This window comes from Bactrocera tryoni, chromosome 1 (genome assembly GCF_016617805.1).
Source record: "Bactrocera tryoni isolate S06 chromosome 1, CSIRO_BtryS06_freeze2, whole genome shotgun sequence".
Taxonomy (NCBI): domain Eukaryota; kingdom Metazoa; phylum Arthropoda; class Insecta; order Diptera; family Tephritidae; genus Bactrocera; species Bactrocera tryoni.
In genome coordinates this window covers 51441964-51463246 of record NC_052499.1, presented here as the reverse complement: position 1 = coordinate 51463246, position 21283 = coordinate 51441964, and the positions used below count along the sequence as shown (strand labels likewise).

At 34.4% G+C, this 21283-nt stretch overlaps 1 protein-coding gene across 5 annotated transcripts in view; it reads right to left on the bottom strand.

Annotated features, from left to right (window-relative positions):
• The window catches only part of LOC120775806 (sodium-coupled monocarboxylate transporter 1), a 149708-nt gene that overhangs the window by 63342 nt on the left and 65083 nt on the right, over positions 1 to 21283 (bottom strand). For all 5 annotated transcript variants that reach the window (XM_040106167.1, XM_040106182.1, XM_040106159.1 and 2 more), the window contains one exon: positions 17700 to 18098. The gene's annotated coding sequence lies outside the window, so the exon portion shown is untranslated. The remainder of the gene's footprint in view (positions 1 to 17699; positions 18099 to 21283) is intronic.

Sequence of the window (21283 nt, the reverse complement as noted above, 5' to 3'; positions counted from 1 at the left end):
TATAACAAATGCCGGCGTTGATTTAATTCATATAATTGACTGCAAACTATGCAACAACGGCATTTAAAATGTTAACTGTATATATGAAGATATTATATATGGTAAAAAAAAGAATTTTATTTCTGGAAAAATGAAAATTTTCGGAAAAACTTGCATTTAAAAAGTTAATTGGTTTCAAAATGTCTGGCAACTCGCAGGGGAAATAAAAGAAAATCAAAAACAAGCGCTTAATTATATTGCAATTGTGATGTCCATTTTTATGGTATAAAATAAACTAGTCGCAAAAAAATTAGTCAGCACTTTAAAATATTATATACAGATGATGTGTCCTATATACATACATATATATTACTTTGATATATTCAATAATTTTGTTAACAACATTTTTTGTTTCCACTTTTATGAAGCAATGATTTTTTAGGTTATAATTTTGTCAATATTTTATACTTATGATGCTAAACACCACAAGTCTACACTATGCAATAATCAGAAGGGACTGTCCGAGAACCAGAGGCCTCTTCTTTTGCGTGAATCTCGAACAGGCAAAAAAGCTTACGTCGTAGCTTAATCCGGTTTTTCGGATATTAAAATTTTTTTGTAATCGCTTTTGTAAATTTCGGCCGACAAGTCAAGTGATATAAAAAATATTGAAATTTCGGCTTTTTCCTACTACTTGTATGTCAAGGTTCAGTGCGTGGTAAGTGGCAAGTGCTAAGGTGAAAGAAAAAAGCAAAAAGATTTCTGACTTATTTCTTATATTTGTTGTTTCGGTGTATATAACGCCATACTTTTGGACATCTAGTTTCTATGCAAAAATAAAGCTGAAGAAAAACAAAACCAGATTCCTTACTCTTACCGCTACTATTGGCATGTTCACGCACTTATAATATTGTATAAAAAAGTAGTTATTGTAGAAAAAAATCTCGAATGTATTCACTTATATAACCTTCAGTGAACAATAATTGTGTTTTGTTTTTAGCTCGGAAATACCTAACTTTACGCGCTGAATAAATAAACAGCAAAGAAAATAGAAAAAAAAATTTTTGTTTGTTTTTTTTTTGCTAAACAATTGTACAAATAATGTGCGCTCAATAACGTAATGAAATATATTTTATACAGCTCTGGCATAAAATTTAATGCAAATAAGTACATCACTACTTCAATATTATATTTAATAGTACCGCGAAGGTCATTAAAACATGTTTTTCTATGAGGTAACAGGCAATAACAGCAAAAATCGATTTTTAGAAGTTTTGAAGCTTGAACTTAATGCTCTAACATTGGAACCGCAAATCATAGTTTTTGTATTAAAATGTTTGCAATTTGGTACTTGATATATTAAGAGGTTACATGGGTTTACGGGTTTCAAAAATCGGTTTTTTTTTATTGTCTTATTAAATTCTACAAGACCTCTAGAATATTGTGCTAAATTTTAAGTTCATTCGAGTAATAGTTTCGGAGATACTGCCTTTAGAACTTGTGTACTAGGCTACGTGCGACGTCTTTAAACGCGTTTTTCTCGAAACTGTGATTTTGTAGTCGGTTGGCAAGATTTCTCAAGAACTACTCAACTTATCTTCCTGAAAATTTTCAGAGGCCTTTGAGATACAATTCTTAAAGACTTGGACGAAGGTTTTTTTTCGAGTGCTTTTTTGAAAAAAGAAATTCTCGAAATTTTTACTGAAATTTTATTCTTTTGTGAAAATATCTGCCAAAAATCCAATTTTCAATTTCTCCTCCTTCGTCCAAGTTCTAAGTTAAGGTTTTAGCTAAAACACGTAATTTTTCACGTTAGGTGATCTTGTGAGGGTTAACCTGCCAACGCGGCCGCATCTTTCTTCCGAGTGGTCATCGGAAATGATGTTGCAATGGCCGAGTTTAAAATATTTTTTGTTAAAAATTTCATCATATCTTTGTCAATAGTGTATGTTTGTAACAATAAAAAATTCGAATAAAATATTTCAATTTTTATATGAGAAAAAATTGTTGAAAAAAGTCTGTTCTTTACCCGAGGAAATCCATGTATCCCCTTAAGGAACCTTTAATTTGTATTTTTTTTGTTTTCATTTATTGAACCGCATAAATATTGTGTTGACTAGTGTAAGAGCGTTATTTGGGTAAATGAAAACGTGTGAAATGCATTGGAAATATTTGTGGTTATTAAAATAATTGCGCGTGCCATGGAGGCGTGGGAATTGTCTGCTAATGCACGAATAAACAAAGATATGCAAAAGTATTATATAGTATTTCCAGCGCTGCAGAGGTGTAGAATTGCAACAACAAAATGCTGCCCTCTACCATTTGTTGCGATCTGCGCTGCGTCGGTGTTGAGCTGCCATTATTGCTATTACAATGGTTTCCACTGTAGTGCGTCTGATTGTTGCTGTTGCTACAATAATACGGCTGTTGCACGTAGCATTAGCGTTCAAATGTTGCATGTGGCAGTCATTTGACGTTAGCTAGCGCGCGCATATCAATGGCCAGGCGCCTAAATGTTGCTGCCATTAATGCAATTTATAGTATTGGTTATGCGATACCTGCAAGCGCCTTGCTAATTGGGTCTGAGTTGTTGGCAGCTTGCTGGCAGTGGCTGGCGGGTGGGCGGCGAAGTGTGAGTGTGAACGTGCGTCCGCAATCATTGATAATTCGCAGCTGCCCAGCGTTTCATTCATAAGCTAATATAACTGTTGTTATATGTTGTGTACGCTTACTAGCTATAACAACAACAACAAGTGTAGCGAAAACAAGCAATTACGCGTACTCACGCGCACCACACAGCTCGTTCATGCTCATGTATGCATGTATGTGCATATATAGGTAAGGTGCTGTGTGTGCGTGTGTTAACAGGTGTATTAGCTTTAGATATTTGCTTATATTGTAAATAATGCAATTTGTGTATTCAAACGTTTCTAATTTTTAATTGAAGAATGAAATTGAATTTTGCTTTGTCATTTCTATTGTACTCCGTTGATTGTGCAACAATTAGTAAATTTATTTTTAGATATATGGTTTGTATAATTAAAAGTTCGTATTCAAAACCATTGCAATTAAATTTCGTAATTGAATTTATCAAAAATGAAGGGTTTTCTGTTAAAATTAGCTCCCAAAGTAAACAAAGCACTTTCAATATTGACTTCTTAAGCTTGAAGAGAGTCTGGTTTATTGCTAAAGACCAATAGCTTCAAATAATCCCACAAGCAGTTGTCTAATGGTGTTAAATCACAACTTCATGGAGGTCATTCAGTTTCAAAATTTCCTGAAATAATAGAATCTTCAAATGTTTCTCGCAATAATTCGCTTGCTGCACTTGCTGTGTGTGGCACGTAGCCCTGTGTTGTTGGAACCAGATGTTGTCAAGGTCTACTTCATCCAATTGCGGCCATAAAATGTTGGTTATCATCGGTCTATACAGCTCTCCATTGACAGTAAGTGGTGTTTCCAGCTTCATTTCGAAAAAAGTACGGACCGATGATGCCACCAGATTAAAAACCACACCAAACTGTCAATTTAAATGAATGTTATGGTTTTTCATGAATAATTTAAGTATTTTCTTTGCACCAGAATCGACAGTTTTGTTTAATTATCCCACTATTCAGTTGAAAGATTTTCTTAAAGAAATCGTTATCATTTTTATGTTGTTCCAAAGCAAACTCAGTAAATGTGTGATGTTTACTATGGTCCTCTGGCTGCAGCTCTTGAGTGAGAATAATTGTATATGGTTACAAGCTCAAATCCTTTTTCAAAATTCGCGAGGTTGTGGTTTGAGACAGTTTTTGCGAACGTCTTGGAATCGACAAATTGCGGTCTTCAGCAACATTTGGCTGAACGGCAGTAATATTTTCATTACTTCAAGCAGTTTTTTTTACTTTATTGGCTTTTGAACATTATGTAAAGAAAATGGACGTTCGAAATTTTCACCAATTCGACGAATAGCGAGTACAGCTGGTCGATTTCTACGACCATAAAATGGCAAAAGCGCACGAAAAGTTGGAGAACTTAGAACACTTAGAAATCTTATTATCCCTATTGGAAAATCCGGTATAATGTTAATAGAAAGTATAAGGCTCGATACTAAGAATTTAGAAGAATTTCTGCATCAAAGAAAAAAGCGGAAAACAGCTGCGTATTGCCGATTTGTTGGAAAACACACAAAAGCTTGTTCGATTCACTACTCTGCTACGAATCGAATACAGTTAATTTTGCATATACTGAGTAAGAAAATGTTTTAAGAAATTCGTGAGGCCACCAGGTGAAGTAAGTGTTTTGTGCGTTAAAGATACCAAAGGCACTATACTTTTTAGGACAGCAGATATGTGGATTGTCGCGAGCCTAATGATAAGCGTTATAGCTAATTTTTAGCGAGGTTGTTTTTATTTGTTAGTCCAATTTTCAAATTATAAAATATTTTTTCAAAATTTCTTATGCATATTGGATTGAAAACAAAACTTTAAAATTTTCAAATCTAATTTCGATTTTGGATTTGAAAATTGCCGTACTTGGAATTAACCATTGAAGCTTCAATTTAAAAGTTTTGAATGAAAAAATTCTCGATATCTAAAAAGCGCAAAAATTCATTAGTTAGTAACCAGTTTTTTAAATATATATAATAAAAGTAATACTGCAATTTTCTACGATCTTCGTGAAAAATTGATAGCAAAAACTATTTTTCGAAAGGTCATTGTAATTGCGAACTGCTTCAAAGAGAAACTACGTTAAAGAGCTAATGAGCTAATTAAAAAAATTATAATTACAATTATATTATTGAAAACTTTTTTAAACACGTTGCCTTCATTAAAGAGTATCCTTCGAAAAAATTCATGTAGTTTACTAATGATGCGAGTTGAGTTTATTACTAAACTGTGCATGTTACTCATACGCCATGTCGCACAATAAAATTTTTGGTATTTTGCACATAAACACAACAATATATATAAAATACAATAATGTTATTAAATTTTTGGTTTGTCGTTTATTTAATAAGCACTTTTCAACTAAGTTATTTCGCATTATTTCCTAAATAAATCCTGTTGTTTAACTCTAGTACTTACCACTAAGTATTATACTCTTGCAGGATATTTGAGTTTTAGTGACTTATTTCACTTATTAAGCGCGTTGCAAACAGGCGTTAGCACCGAATTTTCATAAATCTTATATAAATACTTCAAGATGATCGTCCTAAGTTACAATACACTTAGGATCACGTTCCTTGTTCGCCTCAAGGCACTTATGAAGAACAATTTCCGTTTAAAATCACAACACACGTGTATGAAAAGTAGCCGATCTGTTGGACGTTATGCGCCTTGAAATGTAACAAGCTAAGTAGACTATCAGTTCACATTTATTTCATTTAAATAGCCTCTTATCCAGAATTGCAATTTGAAATTATCTCTAATTATTTGTTGTTGCAATAAAACTCTATCATTCAGTTAGACGAGATGAACCTGAAAGTGTTTCGCTGCAAAGGCCTGATAATTTACAGCTTTATCGCGTTAAGTATAACTGTAAAAGTTTTTGTTTGCTCTTTGTATTGCCTACTGGTAATTACTGCTCTTCTACTTGGACTAATTTTAAGGGCGTGCGACTGGAAAATTTCCGAACTTGTATTATTTGCTCATCTGCTGGGCAAATGTATGTGTGTGTGTGTGTGTGGGCATTGTATTATGCTGTAAAGTGAAAACAGTTAATTTTCTTGATAAAGCGTTAACGGTAAATATTAACTGTACAAATTTACAAATACAATAAACCGAATGTGCCGCCGCGCACTTAAAGCTTTGCAACTAATCGCATCTCGTGCATAAAATAACCGTTAAAAAAAAAACAAAAACAACGAGTCACGTGTTTTTATGTAAAATCAACCGTTCGTATAAAGGAGATAACTAACCCATTTGATAATATTTAAACAGCTGTGTGAGTGCTAATACAAGCTACAATTATTCAAATCTTTCAAATTTCTTGTTGTTGTCGAGATCATGCCCCGGCCGCGTGCTACTTAGTACGGTTTCACGTTTCTGTTTTGTGCTACGCAAACACATCAGCACTTCAACACAATGCGTGTATGTGTAACGGTATCATCACTGGTGTGCTGTGCGACTCAGACCATTAGATGGTCAGTTGGTCTTATCTCATGCAAGTTCATTTATTATAATTGAGAAATGCTATGCGGCTGCAGAATGAGAAATGTTTTGACTGATTGTGAATCGCATTTTTTTCATCTCACGTGCTAGGCAATGAGACAGAAAAAACAGATCAATTAGGTAAGAAGGTAATGCTCCATGTTTGACGGGATCAGAAGGGCGTGCTGAGACTTTTAATACTAATACATACAAATGATCAATTTGAACCAATTTATTCCTTTTATTGTATGAAATTAGCATTTTTTGTGAAAATTTAATACTAATTTTGAATCGGGAAATAAAAAAAAAATATTCAAAGTTGACCCTTGCTTTTCACACATTTTGACCTCGGGCCATACCCTGCACAAGTGCATTTCTTTTAGTAACTATGTGTTCCGTTTATATGGCAGCTATATGCTATAGTTAATCGATCTGAACAATTTCTTCGGAGATTACATTGTTGCCTTAGAAAATAATCTATACCAAATTTTGTGAATATATCTTGTCAAATGCAAAAGTTTTCCATACAAGAACTTTTTTCCGAGCGTTCAGTTTGTATGGCAGCTATATGTTATAGTGGTCCGATATCGTCAGTTCCGAGAAATGTGCAGCTTCTTGAACAGAAAATGACGTCAGCAAAATTTCAAAACGATATCTTAAAAACTGAGGGACTAGTTCGTATATATACAGACAGACAGACGGACAGGGCTAAATCGACTCAGCTCAACATACTGATCATTGAAATATATACTTTATAGGGTCTCCGACGCTTCCTTCTGGGTGTTATAAACTTCTTGACAAACTTAATATACCCTGTTGAGGGTATAAAAATATAAATATACATGCGTATATACATACGCGACCTATCTGTATAATAATAACAAAGGTGCAGATAACCAAAAATAGCAAAAGTAAAAATTTAACAAAATTTTTATTAAAATTGTTATCATTTTAAGGGTTCTATTTATGGCAACGACATTGTCTCACTAATTCAAAAATTGACATAGACACATTTATAATTAAGTATAGATAAGGAAAATTTTTCACTTAAAACAGACGGACGAATGAGTTCACTGTTCCATAAAATTATGAATGGACTACAAGCATATTTGGTATCTTATTAACTTATATTATAGTAACTAAACTCAATTAGTTTCACTGATATCAAAGATATTGCCATTTATACAAAAAACAACTCAAATGAGTTATTACTGTGAGCAAACAGTATTAAGACTTTTTAAGGGGGGGCCTGCTTTAGAGGCTTAAAAAAATCGATTTTTTTCAGGATGTTTTTGGGAGGGAAAGAAATAACTGATTAAAGCAAAATTTCTAGAGTTTATAGATATATATTTAAACATCATCCGAAAGCATCTTTTGGGAAGCAATTGCCCGATGCATCTCGCATGTGCATTTGTTAGACGATGCAGGTCGCAATTTCCATCGGAGACCAAAATTCAAAGAGATTCATATTTGTTAATAACTTATCTTCTAGCTAAACGAAGAAAATTCCCAAAAAAAGTGTAAAATAGTACATTTTTTTTTAAATTAAAAAAAAATGGTTTTTGATCAAACAAATTTCACTTTATGTTGTTTAAAAATATGTTCAAACTTGACTTTTCTTAGTTTTTTTTAGTTTAAATAGAAGATAATTTAATACCAAAGATAATAAACTTTGCAACAATTCCATACGACGTTTAATTTTTTTTCTATCCTGCCCGCCAATTAAGAAAAATCGTAAAAATGAAAAACCGAGAAATCGCCTGTCAAAGTTTTCGTTTTCTGCCCAATCGCTCATACATAGTATATCTGCTAGACGTTCGGTCACTATTTCCCTCCTTGCTTCGACAATATTTCGAATTATGTACAATCTATAGCTTTAGGGACATATTCCTAGATAATTTTTTTGCTTAACAAAAAGAAAAAAAATCAATTGTTTGAAGCTTCTAAAGCAGGCTCCCCCCTTAATTTAAATTTCGGGCGAAAACATATTCGTCGAAACATTTTTTTTTCAAGGTTAGTGTGACCGCTAGTGATATCTGTACCAAATGTCATATCAAAATAATCATTAGTGTTTAGTACACGCTTGTCTTTCTGAAGCACATAAAGTGCATTCGGCGATTTTTACAATGAGTGGAAATATTCAACAAAGAAGTTCCATTGAATTTTGTGTGCGGAATCAAATCTCTGGCGCTGAAGCATTCAGGATGTTTGTTAAAGGCATTCGGTAATAATTGTTTGTCGCGAGCAAGCATTTTTGATTGGTACAAACGATTCAAACAGTGCCGAGAAAGCGTTGACGACGAACCACGTCCAGGACAACCATCAACATCAACTGTTGATTAACACGTCAATAAAATACAGGAATTGAGAATCGACGATTAACAGTCAGAGATCTTACTGGCATCGTTGGAATATCGTAAGGATCAGTGAAAACCATTTTGAAAGATCATTTGGACATAAAAATCACTAATTTTTTTCCAAAATGCTTTCCGACTACCAGGATGTTATGCAATGTATTATTACTGGCGAAGAGTTTTGGATCTATGCTACCCGGAAACAGACGATAAATCGGCTCAATATCGTGGCAAAGATGAGCCCAAGCCAAAAAAAACACGTCAAATTGTGTTAAAATTTTATGTTATGTTGAAAGTTTTCTTCGTTATTGAGGTAAGGTGCAATCCGAATTCCTTTCTACCGGCTAAACTGTCAACAAGGAATGCTCTTTGGGTGTTATGCGTCGTTTGCGCGAAGCTATTCGTAAAAAGAGGCCGGAATTATGGGCCGACAACACTTGGTATTTGCAGGACTTATGCCAACGAATTTTCCAGTCCTCATAGCACTTAAAAAACCCCTCCGTCGTAATGGCCATGTTGCCTTCTCGATTCTACTTTTATATCCTCAATTGAGTCAAAACGGTGTCCTGGGGAGGGTCATGTAAATTTGCTGAATAGCCAGAAGCTACACGAAAGTAAATCAGGCGAATGCGGTGGTTGTGGCACGATTTTAGTTGAAAACGTGGCGAAATGATCACGAATAACCAATGCAGTATGAGATCATTTATTTGTTCAAACAATTCAGACATAGTAAAAATCGAAGAATTCACTATTAGAGCCTCACAAAACGACGCGCATCTCAAATACTAATGAATATTTTGACGTGAAATTTAGCATACTTATAACTCCCTTTAAATTTGATCACAGTACTGACTTTATCCATCTCTGGTAACACGACTTATTATTATCATCATCAAAAAAGGATTGACCAACATTTTCGATGAATAATCAGACGGCACTGAGGTCATCATATCTTACATAGGGGGGGATTGAAAATGTATGGTCCGGTTTGAAGACTTTTTAGTCATGATGTGGCATAACTAAAGAGACAATTTTGTGAAACGTTTAATACCGATATTTTTGTAGGTGTTTAAGTAATAAACTGTAAAACGAAATTCATATGGAATTGAAAATTTTTATTTACTGGAAGTAGGCGTGGTTGCAGTTAGATTTCGGCAAATTTGCACGCTTTAAAATAAGCATAAAAATATAAAATTACGCATTAAATCTCGTTGGCTTCGGTTTAGTAGTTTCAACGTTACAACGTTTCCTTTGAAGCCCTTAAGTGCCATCCTATTTGTAAAAATTGATGCCTCTGAGGTACTATTTTACTATTTCTTTAGCGAAGTTTCGCACCTTCAGTAGTTTTCAACAACCATTGACACTATATGAGAATGTGATAAAACACTTCCTTCTCAGTAAATTGTGTACTTTACTATCTAAATCCGGATTTCAGTCACTGCACTTTATAGAATTGCGATTAACGACATTTTTTGGGTGCTTAAACCTCCAAGCACTTGTCATCTAAAATTTACCGCTGGGATCAACGGTACGCTCATCATACATATGTAAGGATCAGTAACACAATAAGGCGTGTTGCGTAGAAACATAAAGCACATTAACTACAATCCTTGCCTGCTGCTGCTTGCCGAAAAAGTATAGCAAAGTTGAAGGTGTGGGTGAACCAAGGTACACCCTAGCAAGAGCGAGCCGAACACCACCGGCAGCAACAGTTGCTGCAAAATTTATGGTATTCCACTTTTTAGCTGAAACTTTTTAAGCTACAAATTTGCACATTATTTAACAGCATAAATGCGGCACGAAATATTACAAAATGCGAAGTAGCAAGCCTGCAAGAGTGTGTATGTATGTGTGTTTATATTGAAAGTAGAAGGTGTACCCTTGCAACATACTTACAGCTGTGCATGGATATGTGAGTTTGTGCAGGAAGCAGGAAGGTATGAATATTAGAGTAGGTGGCGGCACAATTTATAAGGCTGAAAGAAGGTGGGGGGTTATAATTTCCAGCAGCTGTGAAGGGGTAGTTTTACCAATAAATTCAGACTCTCATATATACCGTTGCATTAAGGTTGGTCTGGGTGGCTTGATTGGCTAAGCTATTTTTCGTTGCCGCAGCGGCTCAAGTGGCTTTAATGAACTGCTAAAGCGTGGCAATAATTTTATATGTGGCGCGGGCCACTTTCGACCTAATGACAGGAAGTTGTACAGTAGAAGAAAGCTGCTTGTATATATTTGGCTTGTGATATCCTCAACAGGTAATATTAAGGCAGGTTAGAAAGTTTGTTACACTTGTTTGTTATACTTTATAGAATAAATATCTGTCTAAACGATCAGCGCGACGTGCTGAGTTCAATTACTCATGCCTCTCTGTACGCGATTTAGTAACTTAGGTTTTGAGATATCGAACAGAATTTTTGTACATGTCCTTTTCTCTACAAGATATTGCACATTTGTCGTGATTGCCGAGCTGTTATGGAAACTGAATGATAAAAATAAGTTCCTGTATGGGGAAATTGTTATTTTGAAAAAATATTTTCGCGACATATGGCATGGCTTAAGTCAACGGTGCAATCTCCGAAAAAAAAAATTAGTTCGGACCACGATAGCATATATGTAATTGCCATACAAACTTACCGATTAAAACTAAGTCCTTGTATGGAAAACTTTCTTATTTGATAAGATATCATTATGAAATTTGGGATGGATAATTATTTAAGGCAGCATTGTAATCTCCGTAGAAATTGTTTAAATCGGAACACTTTAGCATATAGCTGCCATACAAACTAAACGAACGCTATCAAGTCCTTATAAGAAACGATTTTTCATTTGACGAGATATCTTCATAAAAAATAGCATGGATTATTGCCTTATTAAGTAATGGAATCTACCAAGAAATAGATCAAATCGGATCACTATAGCATATAGCTGCCAAACAAACCGACCTACTGAAATCAAGTCCTTCTAAGAAAAGCCTTTTCAATTGACAAGATATTTACTTGATATTTGGCATGAATTATTGTTTGGGGTCATGGTTTAATCTCCCAAGAAATTGTTTAGATCAGAGCACTATAGCATATAGCTGCCATACAAACCGGCCGATAACAATTAACTTCTTTTTATAAGGAATCTTTTGTATTTGTAAAGGGTATTAGAGATTCGGTGAAACAAAGTTTAATTTTTTTTTTTAATTTTTTTTCAAATTTTTTTTAAATTGTTTTGGAATAAAACAGCAATTTGGTTGCTTAAAATGTTGCATTATCTATTCGCCACTGACCAAACAAATTAGTATTGGCTAAAAATTTTACTTAATATGTTTTTTTCATAATGTGCACCGCTTCATGCGCTCATTTTAATTAAATGAAGTTCCTAAACCAACATTGTTCGAAAAGCATTTAGTAATTTTCCATGATTTTTCACTAAAAAGCTGATGTATGTATGTATCTCACAAATGTTTATTTAGAATTTAATAAAATTTTTAATTGCACCCTTGTGAGTGGCGCTTTGCGGTTATTGCTTTATGGAAACGTGTTGCAGGCATATTAAATAAGTATTAACACATTCATATGCATGTGTGTAGGCTTATTTGCGCTAAAACAAATCATATAGTTTTATGAATAATCGCACATCTTAGTTTATTTACTCATGTGCAGTCGGTTTCGTTGAGCAGGTGTGCTTTTATACTTAAGTATTGCACTCCGTTATTATTTGCTATTTACTCACAAGTCATAACTGTAGAATAATTCATGAAACAGTACCGTGCCATAAATCTCGGCGCTAATCCCCTACATGGAGCAACGGCTGAATAAACGCTCAAGGGTGTGATGAGCGATGAGCTGGGAGTACGGCAGTTAAATTGATAACGTCTAGCCGTTTCAAAACAAACATAAAATTTATTTAACTTCGCATTTATGAAAAGTTTATGCAAATATTTTGAACATTTGTAAATTTATGCAGACAATTTGAAATATTCGTGTTGGTTATATTATCACAATTAACCGTCTGTCTTATTTGTGAATTTATTGATTTATTGGCGTTTTGTAGCTTCCTTGAGTTTTTATTGTTACGTATACGCCCGGCACGACTGCGGCAAATAGCCCGTCATTTGAGTGAAGGCCTGCAGGTATTTTTCTAAGCGGCGCATTAATATTAATTATTGCACAGTTACTTGCATCTTATGAATCAATTTTAAAACAATGTAAATTTTTGCAAAATCTCGTTTTTGGTTTTCATTAATTGCAGTGTTCGAAAAAATTGTTTATTTATTATTGGTACTTTCCGCCTAAAAAAACAATATAATTTATTTATAATAATTTAATGATATTCCACTTTAAAATGCAGTTATATATCTATATATCGTCACCTAAAATGCAAAATAACGCAACAACATTTTCGAAAATTTACAGTGGCGTGAATGAAACACGAAATAAAATGGAACAAGTGTGAACAAAAATTTTAATATTGGTTAAAATTGGTTCATATATGAGCGCAGAACCTGAAAATGTTGGACATATGTAATATTATGTATGTAATTTGAAGTAGTGAATCGTAAGCAATAAGATACTCAATTTCGAATTTTTTGATGATACGTTATTTTGCATTTTAGGTGACGATATGCAATAGTCAATTGGTACCGTGCTTGGAAAATGAAAAGAAAATGTTAGGTTAGGTTAGGTTATGCTGCCCGGCTGTTATAGACCTACGTCAACGCACTTTGAGAACTTTAAGAGCAACTTGATTATCTAAGTTTGACATTTCGTCTAGTCCTTTAAACTGCGAAGTTCTTAGATATTTGAGTCGAGTTCTAGATAGTGCTAGACGGAGGTATAGGAGGTGTTCCAGCGTCTCTCATGCTTACTTTTCTAAACTTTCTGCATGTGTCGCCGATACTTATGTCCATGTGGCTCGCATGTTAAGTCTGTAGTTTGTGACCTGTCAAGAGATGAACAACGGTCCCGCAGTCCTTTCGAGACCGTGTGAGTAAAAAGCATGCAAGTTTTCCTACGATGCTCTTCCAGATAAAATTTGGCGATCCTGCGCGTACTTCATCTTGCCCTGATCTACCTGTTAGTCCTTTCGCAAATTAAATTCTATCGGGTGATTTTTTAAGAGCTTGATAACTTTTTTTTAAAAAAAAACGCATAAAATTTGCAAAATCTCATCGGTTCTTTATTTGAAACGTTAGATTGGTTCATGACATTTACTTTTTGAAGATAATTTCATTTAAATGTTGACCGCGGCTGCGTCTTAGGTGGTCCAATCGGAAAGTCCAATTTTGGGCAACTTTTTCGAGCATTTCGGCCGGAATAGCCCGAATTTCTTCGGAAATGTTGTCTTCCAAAGCTGGAATAGTTGCTGGCTTATTTCTGTAGACTTTAGAAATGGAAGAACTGAACTTGGTTGACATGTGGTTTCAACAAGATGGCGCTACATGCCACACAGCTCGCGTTTCTATGGCCATTTTGAGGGAAAACTTCGGAGAACAATTCATCTCAAGAAATGGACCCGTAAGTTGGCCACCAAGATCATGCGATTTTACGCCTTTAGACTATTTTTTGTGGGGCTACGTCAAGTCTAAAGTCTACAGAAATAAGCCAGCAACTATTCCAGCTTTGGAAGACAACATTTCCGAAGAAATTCGGGCTATTCCGGCCGAAATGCTCGAAAAAGTTGCCCAAAATTGGACTTTCCGATTGGACCACCTAAGACGCAGCCGCGGTCAACATTTAAATGAAATTATCTTCAAAAAGTAAATGTCATGAACCAATCTAACGTTTCAAATAAAGAACCGATGAGATTTTGCAAATTTTATGCGTTTTTTTTTTAAAAAAGTTATCAAGCTCTTAAAAAATCACCCGATATATCATTTTTAGTGACTTCCGTATTTTCTGTACTTATTCGGTAAAAAGATTATGGTAAGTTACTCATGAAGCTTTTAACAACCAAAAGGCAATATCGGATATCCTATATATTACATAGTCATATAAATGAACAGCATGATGAGCTAAGTTGATTTACCTGTGTCCGTCTGTCTATCCGTCTTTCCATCTGTCTGTCTATACATCGCGAATTAGTCCTTCAGTTTTTGAGATATCCCGCTGAATTTTTACTCAGGTCTATTTCTCGCTAAGAAGCTGCTCATTTGTCGAAGCCGCTGATATCGGACCACTACAAGATATAGCTGTCATGCAAAATGAGCGAACAAGTCCTTATAAAGAAAACTTTTTTATTTGTCAAGATGTCTTCACGAAATAAGAGAGGTTATTATTTTCCCAGATAATTCAAACTAACCGATCAAAATCAAGATAAAGATGATTTCAAACCCTTTTATGCTATAAAAAATGCACCTGTTAGGGGTATTATGGGTATGGGTTAGGGGTATTATGGCGTCGGTGCAACCGAAGTTAATATTTTGTCTTTTTAAATATAAGGTCAAGAAATAGAAAAAGTAAGTAGTTTTCCAATAAATGGTTTTAGTAATCTTTATGCTGCCTTGTATAAGTACGATCGTGTTACGGTATTAGGATTAGAAAATGTAAACAGGGCTTAAGTTGCTGATCCTGTAACAAACAAGCGAGCCAATACGCTGATTCCGTACCGGTAATTTTGATGTCAAGGATGTACCACGCTCTCGAAGTCTATTTGTTGAAGAATTCGATCTAATAATAGATATTGATATTGAGTTCGAACGTCATATTCCGATTGTCTCGAAGCTTAACATTGAAATAAAAATATTGTGGGGGATAAATTAATCCCTCAATTTAATACGAATATCTTGAAAGCTCTAACAAAACCTTATAAATGTTAATTGAAAGATTTTTTAACTGTCGAAGTAAAATTTTTCTTCAAAGAGGTGGTTTTTAAGGTAAGCTAAATGAAATATTAATTTACCTTTTTTGTTTAAATGTTTAATATTCATGGAAGCCAGTGGAAATCTAAGCTGATTCATGATGAGCTCTAGGCGATTTTTCGATCCGTAAAATGTAATTACAGGTGATCCTTCTTTGGTTTCATAAAGAATTATATATGGGTCAAATCACGTCAAGTGGACCATGAAAATTACTCTAGATCAACGTTTTTGAATATTAAGACTTCATTAGATGAGGGATCAAAGGCTTACTCCGTGTTATAAATATTAAGTCAAAATTCAGTTTTTTGTTAATTTTATTGAAGGTTGAAGTTTAGAGCACGACAAAATTGTAAAATTATTTTCTCATAAACCACTGCAGATCAAGCGACGATAAAATTTTTAGTACTCAAAGAATCCTGTTCGTGCTATATTATAATTTTTTTTTCACGGTCAATTTGGTAAAATAATATTATTTTACATATATTTTTGTTAAACAATTGAATTAACTGTTGTGTATCTTTCTAAAAATGTCCAGAGTTACTCTTTTAATTTCTAAATAAAAGGTTTAAGCTTAATTTTAAGCTTAAGTAGCTTAATTATGAAATGTGAGCATTCAAAATTTAAAAATAACACGTAAAAAGAACTTCTTCCTTAAAAAATACTAAAACTTTTGAACCGTTCATCTTCCACATGGTGGTTTTTCAAACTAAAAAAGTTCACTTATTAAAAAGCTGTACATAGGGTAGTCGAAAAAGTCTTTTCGCATTTACATATATATGTCATATTTTGTTTATATTTATAATGAAATTTAATTAATCAAATATGCAGTATTTTGGTCGACCACTTTTTGTCATTTTTTCGCTATAGACATTATGTATTCCATCAGTGTAAAACTTTTCTGGTTTCTCGGCGAAAAACTGCGAAAAGTAATTTTTAACAACTCTACTCCATTACGGGAGTTCTGCATTGGTCGAAACAAATGGTAGTCTGATGGTGCAAGATCACGGCTATATGGTGGCTGCATCAAAGCTTCCCAGCCAAGCTCTCCCAGTTTTTGCCGAGTCATCAAAGATATGTGTGGTATAAAGTTGTTCTGATGGAGCACGAAGCTCGTTCTGGCCGTTTTTTCGATTGCTTGCTTCGTCTCATCAGTTGTTGACAGTACGATGTAAAATCAATCGTTCGACCAGGCTGAAGCAGCTCATAGTGGATGATTTCTTTCCAATTCCACTGAACACTCAGCGTTTTGGCGACCATTTGTTGAGCTTAACTATGCTTGAACCATAATATTTTTCGCACATTATTGTCATATTTGATCCACTTTTCGCTTCAGAAATGGTTCGATTTCAATTTGTTTCAGCAAAGAATCGTAGGTGTTAATTCGGTTCATTAAATTTTTCACGGACAATTCATGTGGTACCCAAGCATCGAACTTCTTTTTGTAGCCAGCCTTTTTTAAATTGTTCAAAACCGTTTGATGTTGAAAGTTTAGTTCCTTAGCGATGTCATGGCTACTTATATGATAAGTTGATTGACTTTTCAACGATAGGTCGACCAGAGCGAGGTGCATCTTTAATATCGAAGTTTTTAGAACGGAAGCGAGCGAGCCATTGTTGTGCTACACGAACTGATACACCATCGTCTCTGTAAACTTCTCATATTTCATTGGTGGCTTGCGTGGCATTCTTCTCTTTTTTATACAAACGTTTCAAAATATAGCGAATTTTTTCATTATTTTCACTCATTTTTGAATAGCTGTAACTTTTTTCAACTTCCCAGAATTAATTTTTTTGATTAAATGAAGCTTATAATCTCACTTTTTCAACACTATATAGTATGAGACAATGTGAATGACAAAATACGAAAAGATTTTTTCGACTACCCAATATTTTAACCCATAAACTTGATGGGTTAGTTTTTGGTTCGCCCTAATATGTACATATATACAAAGATAAGTTTTATTTTAAATTAGAACGGTTTACGTAATTATTTACTTCCGCATAGGATTAGGAGTATGAATATCCAAGCACGATAGCCTGCTCTACAACAGCGTCTAAACAACCGTGTGGCTTCAAACCTGACAGCTGCGCTAACAATCAGTGGCAGTGGCGGTAATGGCGTGGCAAGCATGTTGCCAACGCAAGTGTGAAAGTGAAGTGGTGTAAAAAATTGACTTAAATGCCACCGTGCGCCACCTGTGCGCACCGTAACAAAGAGTCCTTTGCAACTATAATCCGTGCATATGTACATGCAAGCGTATAACACATGCTAATTTGATTAAGCTGTTAAGGTAAGGAAGAGCTAACTACATACATAAATACATTTGTATGTATGCTTAAAGATTTTGTCATCAATTGCGTGTGTGTAGGTGTATAATGTACTTACCCTTTGACAAGTTTGTAATTTTAACCGTTATATGATGATTAACGCTGATCTGCTTGCTTCTGGTAGTTAATTACGTATATATTCAGCACTTTTGTATGTGTGTTGATTAGAGCTTTGTTAGATTTCCTTCAAGTTATGCGAGTTCATATGTTTGTATATATTTATGTGTTTTCGTCGGTGGTTTCCCTTAGCACTCTGGCACTTATTATTTTGGCGTTTGATTTAAACTTGTTTGCATTTGGTTTTTGTTTTGTTGCTTGCTTTTTTGTAAAACAATTTAATCAATTTTCTGTTATTGTATTATTCGTGATATAAAAATTGTGAGATTCTCCGCCTTTCAATTAGCCGGTGGCATCACCTTAATTAGCTCAACTAGTTTGCGCGCGCACGTTGTTTTTACTGTAATGAAATGGTAAAAATAATAAAAACATTAAATTTTCAACTTTTAGTTAATGAATATGAATAGACTAGGGACAATTTGTGGTGATTTGCTATAACGATCGTAGCTGTTTTAATTGAAGCGCTTGCTTTTGTTTAAGTCAGTTGGGGATTTCCAATTTTTTTAACGCTACAAAAATGATTCACGATCACAATTTCAGTTGTTATTTCAATTTGTTTCAAGATTGTTGTATAATTAATTAATTGGAAATTCTAACTGAAAATAATTTGAGTTAAATGCATTGAAGATTACTTGGAATAGTTGATTTGTGCGGGTTTGTTTGCGAAGGGGAAGGGAGTAAGCTATTTTCTACTTTGTATTGGTCTACAACTTTGTTTCCGCCGTTTTTTTTTTGTAAATTTAAGGCTTTATTGTATTGCGTTCGGTATCGATCTCCTGTGATGGTTTCACTTGACTTTAGCAGAGCATGACCTTAGCGCCGTGAATTTTCGGATTTGCCGTCGACGTGGAGGCATGTCCAGGCTTTCCCCATGACTTTCTTCGCTTAGTATTATCGTAGTCGACCCATTTTTCGGCGCCAGTTACAATGCGATGTAAAAATCCCTTTCGGTTGTACCTTTGAAGCAGCTGTTCACATAAACCCAGTTTCCTTGTTTCTGAATCATCCCCATGGCTTTGAGGCGTTTTGATACGGCTTGCTGTGTCACTTGAAACGATTCGGCCAATTCCACTTGGGCTTGAAACGCATCTTGGTCTAGTAATTCTTCCAATTCAGCATCTTCGAAAATCTTCTCCCTTCCACCACCATGCCGGTCTTCGACTTCATAATCACCATTCTTTAAACGTTGAAACCATTCGCGCCATGTTCTTTCACTTAGAACAGCCTCACCGTACGTACCCAAAAGCATTCGATGAGCCTCAGCCGCACTTTTCTTGGAAATAAAAAGAAAAGCAAAATTTCCCGCAAATGTCGAGAATTCGGCTCAAAAAGTGACATTTTCAGTTGAGAATAAATTTTGGAAGCAAACAGATCTCTACAAATATTTTGTTGGGTTAATGTTGACACAAATGTCCAAGATCGATATACTTGTAAAACGATTTAATCGACCAGTGCTTGACCCTAGAGACAACTATTGGAAAACGGCGGAAGCAAAGTTGTAGACCTACAAATACTACTAAAAAATCTTTTAAATGTACAAGCTTTATGAAATTACAATACATATATATTTTAAAATTTATATATAGAATATTATTTTATTTTGAAGCAATTCTGAAATTTAGGGAATTTTCATTTTTTTTACAAATATTCAGTTTGTAGAGTATTTTGACTTTGTTGGTGAAAACTTGATAGCAAGCTTTTTATTTAAGGACCAAGCTTGGAATTGCATTATCATAAAACCGCGTTAAAAAGTAGCGACATTTTCGACATATGAATATGAAAAGAAAAAAAAAATAACCAATTATATATATAACTTTATATCTACTTCGATTAGTTTTAGTTGATACGTACAACCGTTAGGTGAACAAAACTATTATAATTTGTAGCAACATGCTGCAAGAGAAAAAAAAGCTTGATAAAAACAAATAATTTTATGAAATTAAATTTTTCACATAACTATTTCAAAATTTTTTTTACGTGTGTTAAGTGACTCACTAATCATAGAAAATCGCACACAGTCGACTGCTGCTTACTTTCGGCTTCATACGTATATTTATTCATCACCTGTCACGATGTCATAGACGTGTTTTGAAGCACCGTACTTTTGTAGAATTTCTCTCTACCAATTGACATACGCAATTTTTTGAGCAATTAACAAATTGTGTGGATTCTAACTTGTACAATTTTTTTCAGAATCAAGTGTTCATGCTATATAGAATGTATGGCGGTCCCACTAATGCCTATAGTTGCTTCAATTCCATGATAGGTCATGTGTAGAACTTACAACACCAGTTGGCGCACAGCATCAGTAGTTTTCGGAACAAGTACTGATTTTGGACCACCTTCACGAAATTCGTCTTGAAGTGATTTACAGCCTCGATAGAATTCACAAGCTATCGATTAAGATTGGTCCTTGATAGAGCCTCATCGACAACAATTTAATTTCGATGCACTGTTGTTGAGCTAAGCTACGTCAAAGGTAGTAAATAATAATCGACCGAAAATCTTCGTGATTTAATTTAATTTTTTTTGAACGAGATGAATATTTTAAGTCACTGTAAACAACACAAATAACGTGTTCGTTCACAAATAGCGTTCGTATACAACACGTTCTGGGTACGTGTAGCATCAAAATTGTGAAAATTTACGATAAAGTTGTGAGTTACCAGACCTCAGCAAATACCAGGCAACCCACGTATTTTTCATTAAAACTTTTCCGGTTACTTATTTAAATTTTTTTTATAATAATATTTGCAGCCTAGCTTTGTACATTTAATTAAGCTTCGTTCTATAGCGATTTTTTAACTAATATATAATATTACTACAAAATCTGGCATGACAACACCATTACAGCCGGATCTTAATGCGAAATCTCAGGTATTAAACAACCGGAAATAAATGTGTAAGCAAAATGTATGAAAAACAATCAAATGGCAAATAACTAATAACTGTGCAATGAAATGTCAAATAAATGCATTTAAATGCCACTGGCAGTGCACAGTTTCAATTACATAACGATACTTTGCAATTGAGATGACGAGCGAGATTAAAAATTTTACTTTTAATGAATATAAAAATGTGCGCTCGCAATGGAAACTGCCCAGTTATGAGCAATCTGCATTTATCTGCCGGTGCGCAACAATACAATAAATTCCCCAATTGCACAATTTTATTGACAAAAACATTGCATGGATGCCGCTTTACGAGTACAGGCGGGATTTACACAAATATGAGTATTGGAGAAACTAGCTGCTCTAGCAACGGCAATTAGCAGCAGTATGATGTAATTACAAGCAATTGTGCAAATATTGTCAACGGACAGACGGACTAATTGAACGTATAAAGTTGAGCGATCGAAATAAGAACAAAACGACAAATGAATATTCATGCGAAGAAAGAGCTGGAAAGCTCCAAAGCTGGCCGTAATATGGCAAAATGAGAAAATATGCCTGAAAATCGTCAATAATAATTGCAGAAATATAGTCACGCATATACATGCAAATTTGTGTGATTGTTGCTGTTGTA